This window comes from Orycteropus afer, unplaced genomic scaffold (assembly GCF_000298275.1).
Source record: "Orycteropus afer afer isolate SDZICR_OR568_19922 unplaced genomic scaffold, OryAfe1.0 scaffold00585, whole genome shotgun sequence".
Taxonomy (NCBI): domain Eukaryota; kingdom Metazoa; phylum Chordata; class Mammalia; order Tubulidentata; family Orycteropodidae; genus Orycteropus; species Orycteropus afer.
Window position 1 is genome coordinate 656,934 of NW_006922172.1, and position 6,429 is coordinate 663,362.

Genomic DNA, 6,429 nt, shown 5'->3' on the forward strand with positions numbered 1-6,429 from the left:
GAGCCAAGATCCATCTGACAGCAGCTATGATATCCCTTGTTCCACGTCCTCTTCTGAATCCAGCTTGCACCTCTGGAAGTTCTCTGTCAATATACTGCTCCAACCGTTTTTGAATTATTTTCAGTAAGATATACCAGGTATATATCCTAGATAAAGACGAGCCCTGACACAAACAGATATATATGCAAACTCATGTTCATTGCAACATTATCCACAATAAATAGTAAAACACACTGCTGTGGAGTCAGATCTGACTCATAATGACCCCTCCTTGGGTTTCTAAGGAGGTTTCACTACAGAAATAGATTGCCCAACCTTCCTTCTGAGGAATGGCTGGTGGGTTTGAACCTCCAGCCTTCTGGTTAGCAGTCACATGACTTAGGCACTATGCCACCAGAGCTTCCACAATAGTAAAGAGATGAAAACAACTTAAGAGTCCATCAACAGATGAATGGATAAACAAAGTATTGTGGTATGGAAAACTATTCAATGATAAAGAACAATGAATCTGTGAAACCCTTCATAACATGGATGAACCTAGAGGACATTATGCTGAATGAAAAATTAGGATAAATAATGTATGAGAACACTACTATAAAAAGTTGGGAAAAGATTTACACACAGAATTAAAAAGAAAAAAACACATTAAAGTTACCAGGATTTGGTAGGGAAAGAGGGGCAAATCAACTAAAAAGTGGACACATATTAACTTGGATGAAGAGAAAGGCAATATACAGTAAGGGAGAGGCCAGAACAAAATGCTCAAGGCAATGAAAGATACTGGAAGAAGCACAAGAGTTCAAGGCAACATAGGAAATACTACTACATACACAAACCTGCAATAACAGTAATAACAATAATCTACATAGATAGGCACATAAAGTGAAAAGAGGTGGGAAGTTGAGTGGGACTGCACCTATGAATATATATAGGCTTGATAGAGGATATTTCTACATGTATTTACATATGCTGCAAATATATCTGTGAATATAGTAAAGCATTGCCAAAGAGGCAAGGAGGCCACATCTTCTGACCTCCTCTAACCCCACAAGAAGAAGGCAGAATCACCATCAGTATCCCAAGGCCTATTCCTGCAAGGCCAGACATGCTGCCTCCCTCCAGCCCTCTTACCAACCCTGGCACCAACTGTTCCTCCCACAGCACCCATCAACTCTCTGCGGAGTTCAATAATTTGCTGCAGTGGCCACACAGATTATGGGATTTATTAGGGAAGCAACAGACTACAATTCAAGTTCAGGAACATGGTCTCTCAGTCTCTTGCAGCCGGCCGTCTCACTCAGCAGCTGGGAGTCTCAGTTGCACATCGCTGTCTTAGTAGTGCGTGTCTCTCGGTGTCTCTCTCCCAGCAGTCCATGTCTCTCAGTCTTTCTCTCAGCAGCACATGTCTCTCCTGTCTCTCAGCAATGCATGTCTCTCATGTCTCCCAGCTGGCAGTGAGAGATTCTTTCTGCCTCTATGAGGGCTCATTTTGAGCCTGGCAGAGTGGCCAAACTAACCAATTCCAACATCAGAATTCTAGACACCGGAGAGAGAGCAAACTTCCCAGAAAATTACTTTGTGCTGCTGCCAGCATAAATACCTTGCATGGATAACTTTAACAATCAGAAGCTACTTGGTTGCTCATGGCAAATTCCACCACAGTTTACAAAGACTTATGGCTAGAAAAGCTGTACCAGGTAATTTACTACACTGCAAGCATTCAGGGGGAAAATGTTATGAAAACTTCTTAGCCATAACCAAACATCCTGAGGGAATGAGTCATTGGGCTTGGGGACTCAGTACCATAGTCTCAGGGGACATTAAGGTCAATTGACATAGTCTACAAAGACAATGTTTTACATCCTGCTTTAGTGACTAGTAACTAAGATCTTAAAAGCTTGTGTGTGACCATCTAAGAAGAAATTATTGGTCTCTCCCCATCTGTAGCAAAGAAGAGTGAATAAAATCAAAGATTGACAGAGACAGTTGGTCCTAAGCACTAATGGACTGTGAACCCCAGACCAGAACTAGGTGGTGCCTGGCTACCACTGCTGACTGCTGTGAAAATGATCACACTAGGAGATCCTGGATACAGTGGGGGGAAAATGTGGAACAAACCGAAAAATCATTAAAAAAAAAAAAAAAAGATCAGGCTTACTAGTCTGATAGCTACTGGTAGAACCCTTGAGACTCCCTTCAGTCCTTAAAATGAATTTACCCCACACCTCAACTGTCAGGCAAATGATAGGCTTATAAGGTAACACCAGAGAGGTACACACTCCTTGTAACAATCAACCATACGAGATCAAAAGGTCAGCATTTGCCCATGGATAAAGCTCAGAAGATAGGAAGTGGCAGGAAAGAATGAGGAATGGAGTTGATAAACACAGAAATGAAATGGGATGAGTATTCTTACATTTTGGGTATTGCAATCAGTGTTACAAAACAAAATATGAATTGTTGCATGGAAAACCAATATACTCTACAAACTGTCACTCGAATCATATTAAAAAGTTAAATAAATAAAGCTCTCATTTTACTCTTGAAAGAAGGAAAGTCAATTAATCACAACCAGGAAACTGAAGAACAATGAAAACTTCCCAACTTGTTCTATAAGGCCAGATTTAGTCTGACACTGAAAATAAAGACATTATAAGAAAAGAAAACTACAGATCAATATTCCTTATGAAGACAGATGCAAAAATTCTTAACAAAATTTTAGCACATTGAATCCAATATTACATTATGGACAAGTGTTTCCCCCCCCCCCCGGGAATGAAGGATTGGTTTAATATTTACAAATCAATCAGTGTAATTTTCCATGTCATTAGACTGGAAAGGCAAAACTGTCTAGTCATCTCACTAGATGTACAAACAGCATTTGACAAAATCCAACATCTTTGGCTGTTAATGCTCCCAGCAAACTGGAATAGAAGGGAAATTCCTGACCCTGATAAAAGTCATCTGTTAACATTACTGATACCATATTTAATATTGAAAGACTGCATGCTTACCTCCTAATATCAGGAACAAATCAAGTATGCCTGCTCTTACCACTTCTATTCAGCATTGTACTGGTGATTTTAGCCTAATTATAGGTTTAGCCTAATTATATATTTTAGCCTAATTACAGTCTTATATGTGAATAAAAGGAAAACCAGGCAAGAAAAAGACACAGTTAGTCATCCATATTGGAAAGAAAAAAGTAAAAGTGCACAATCACTTTGAAAAACAGTCTGACATTTTCTTAAAAAGTTAAACATACACCTACCATATGATGCAACCATTCTATTCAAAGTGTTTATCCAAGAGAACAGAAAGCATGCATCTACACAAATGTTTGAACACTAATATTAGTAGAAGCTTTATTTCAATAGCCAAAAACTGGTAACAACCCAAATGTTTACAAACAGGAGAATAGATAAACAATCGTGGCACATCCATAAATGGGAGCTCTGGTAGCATAGTGGCTAAGACACTTGCCTGCTAACCAGACGGCTGGCGGTTCAAATCCACCAGCCACTCCTCGGAAGGAAGGTTGGGCAATCCTACTTCCGTAGTGATACTGCCTCGGAAACCCAAGAAGGGGTCGCTATGAGTCGGGGCCGACTCGACGGCACATAACAACAACAACAACATTTAGCAATGGAAAGGAATGAATGATCTTAAAATAATGTAGGGTGAAATGCAACTGACATTAACGTGTCCATGCTGTCTAATTCCAGTGGTCGGAACAGGTAAGGAGAGTGGGGAACAGCCCCAGGTGGCAGGGAGCCATGGCAGACAGGGCCAGCAGGAATAGGTAGGGGGAAGCCCAGGAAGTGAGTGGAGTGGTTGAACAGCTAAGGGAGACCAACTTGTCTGTTGGTTTGTCATACTGTGGTGGCTTGCATGTTGCTGTGAGGCTGGAGGCTGTGCCAGTAGGGATGCCCGTGGTGGACTGGTTTTGGTGGAGTTTCTAGACTGAGACAGACTCGGAAGAAGGAAGAGGCCATCCACTTCTCAAAGAATTGGCTAGTGAAAACCTTATGAATAGTAGTGAAACATTGTCTGATATATTACTGGAAAAATTTTTTAATAGCTCTGAAGCATTGTCTGATACAGTGCCAGAAGATGAGCCCCTCAGGTCAGAAGGCACTCAAAATATGACTGGGATAGAGCTGCCTCATCAGAATAGAGCTGACCTTAGTGATATGGATAAAATAGAGCTTTCAGAGCTTCTATTTGCTGAAGTGGCATGACTCAATATGAGAAGAAACAGCTACAAACATCCATTGATAATCGGAACATGGAATGTATGAAGTATGAATCTGGGAAACTTGGAAGTTGTCAAAATGAATCCTAGGCATTTTTGATATGCTAGGCATTAGTGGGCTGAAATGGTTGGGTTTGGGCCATTTTGAATCCAACAACCATATGATCTACTCTACCGGAAATGATAAATTGAAGAGGAATAGTGTGGCATTCATCATCAAAAAGAATGTTTCAATATCTATCATGAAGTACATGCTGTCAGTGACAGAATAATATTCATACACCTACAAGGAAAGCTAGTTAATACTATTATTATTCAAATTTACGCATCAACCACCAAAGCAAAAGATGAGGAAATTACCAACTTTTGCAATCTGCACTTAACCAAACATGCAATCAAGATGTGCTGATTATCACTGGTGACTGGAATGCAAAAATTGGAAACAAAGAAGAATCACCAGTAGTTGGAAATTTTGGTCTTGGAGATAGAAATAATGCTGGAGATTGCATGATAGAATTTTGCAAGACCAACAACTTATTCATTGCAAATACCTTGTTTCAACAACACAAATGATGACAATACACGTGGACTTTGCCAGATGGAGTACACAGGAATCAGATTGACAACATCTGTGGCAAGAGGCAATGGAGAAACTCAATAACTTTAGCCAAAAGAAGGCCAGGAGCTGACTGTGGAACAGACCATCAATTGCTCATTTGCAAGTTCAAGTTGAAGTTGAAGACAATTAAAACAAGTGATGGGAGTCAAAATATGACCTTGATTATATCCGTCCTGAATTTAGAGACAATTGAAAGAATTGATGCATTGACCAACAATGACTGAAAACCAGAGGAATTGTGGGATGACATCAAGAACATCATCCATGAAGAAAACAAAAGGTCATTAAAAGACAGGAAAGCAAGAAAAGACCAAAATGGATGTCAGAAGAGACTCTGAAACTTGCCCTTAAACAGAGACTAGCTAAAGCAAATGAAAGAAATGAAATGAAAGAAATGACAAGATCAGAGAGCTGAACAGAAGATTTCAAAGAGCAGCTCAAGAAGACAAAGTCAATTATTATAATGAAATGTGCAAAGACATGGACTTGGAAAGCCCAGAGGGAATAACACACTCAGCATTTGTCAAGCTGAAAGAAGTGAAGAGGAAATTTAAGCTTCTATTTGAAATATTGAAAAATTCTGTGGGCAATATATTGAAAGATGCAGGAACCAACAAAAGATAATAGAAGGAATACAGAGTCACTGTACCAAAAAGAATTGGTTGTAGTTCATCCATTTCAGGAGGTGGCATATGATCAAGAACCAATGGTATTGAAGGAAGAAGTCAAAGCTGCATTGAGGGAGGTGGTGAAAAACAAGGCTCCAAGAATTGATGGGATACCCATTGAGATGTCTCAATAAACAGATGCCTTGCTGGAGACACTCACTTGGGTATGCCAAAGGATTTGGAAGACAGCTACCTGACCTACTGACTGGAAGAGACCCAGTTTGTCCCCAATCCAAGAAAAGGTGATCCCACAGAATGTGGAAATTATTTAACAATATCATTAATATCACAGGCAAGTAAAGTCTTACTGAAGATAATTCAAAAATAGTTACAGAAGTATATTGACAGAGAACTTCCAGAAATGCAAGTTGGATTCAGAAGAGGTTGTGGAGCAAAGGATATCATTGTGGATATCAGATCATGGTTGAAAGCAAAGAATGCCAGAAAGATGTTTACTTGGGTTGTCTTAACTATGCAAAAGCATTCCATTGTGTGGATCACAACAAATTATGGATAACATTAAGAAGAATGGGAATTCCAGAACACTTAATTGGCCTAGGAATCTGGACAGAGGAGGAGTCAGCCTCAGAGACCCAGGTAAGGATGGTACAAGAGGTTTCCAACAGGAGGTAAACTTGTCTGTTGGTTTGTCCTACCATGGTGACATGTTGATGTGAGTTTTGAGGCTGAGCCACTGGTGTTTCTAACCCAGCAGGATGCACATGGCGCACAGGTATCAGCCCAGCTTACAGACTGAGACAGACTAAGAAGAAGGAGGAGGCCATCCACTTCTCAAATAATTGGCCAGGGAAAACCTTATGAATAGCAAAGAAACACTGTTTAATACATTACCACGCAACTTTATGAATAGTCCAGTTAGGTTAGAA